Below are 485 nucleotides of genomic sequence, written 5' to 3'. Positions count from 1 at the left end.
AACTTCCTTGAAGTCACATAAGTAAACATTTCCAAAGCCCTCAAATCCAAGTCTGTCTGAGTCCACGGTCCTAACTATTCTGTGTGTACAATTACTGATATTTGTAATGATGGCCTGGAGTCATCTGTAAATGTTAATCTCTGATTTTTTTTAACGTTTTTATTGGAGTATAATTGCTTTACAATGGTGTGTTAGTTTCTGCTTTATAACGAAGTGAATCAGTTATACATATACATATGTCCCCATATCTCTTCCCTCTTGCGTCTCCCTCCCTCCCACCCTCCCTATCACATCCCTCTAGCTGGTCACAAAGCACCGAGCTGATCTCCCTGTGCTATGAGACTGCTTCCCACTAGCTAGCTATTTTACATTTGGTAGAAAAATATGGAACGCTTCACGAATTTTCGTGTCATCCTTGTGCAGGGGCCATGCTAATCTTCTCTGTATCGTTCCAATTTTAGTATATGCGCTGCCGAAGCGAGTGC

At 41.4% G+C, this 485-nt stretch overlaps 1 non-coding gene across 1 annotated transcript; it reads right to left on the bottom strand.

The window, feature by feature from the left end:
* Nucleotides 1-378: 378 nt before the first annotated feature.
* LOC114239208 (U6 spliceosomal RNA) lies at nucleotides 379-485 on the bottom strand. Its single transcript, XR_003624394.2, has one exon. It is a non-coding gene; the product is annotated as a U6 spliceosomal RNA (small nuclear RNA).

Source organism: Balaenoptera acutorostrata, chromosome 6 (assembly GCF_949987535.1).
Source record: "Balaenoptera acutorostrata chromosome 6, mBalAcu1.1, whole genome shotgun sequence".
In the NCBI taxonomy this organism is placed as follows: Eukaryota; Metazoa; Chordata; class Mammalia; order Artiodactyla; family Balaenopteridae; genus Balaenoptera; species Balaenoptera acutorostrata.
The sequence above is the reverse complement of the archived record's forward strand: the minus strand, read 5'-3'. Positions and strand labels throughout refer to the sequence as shown.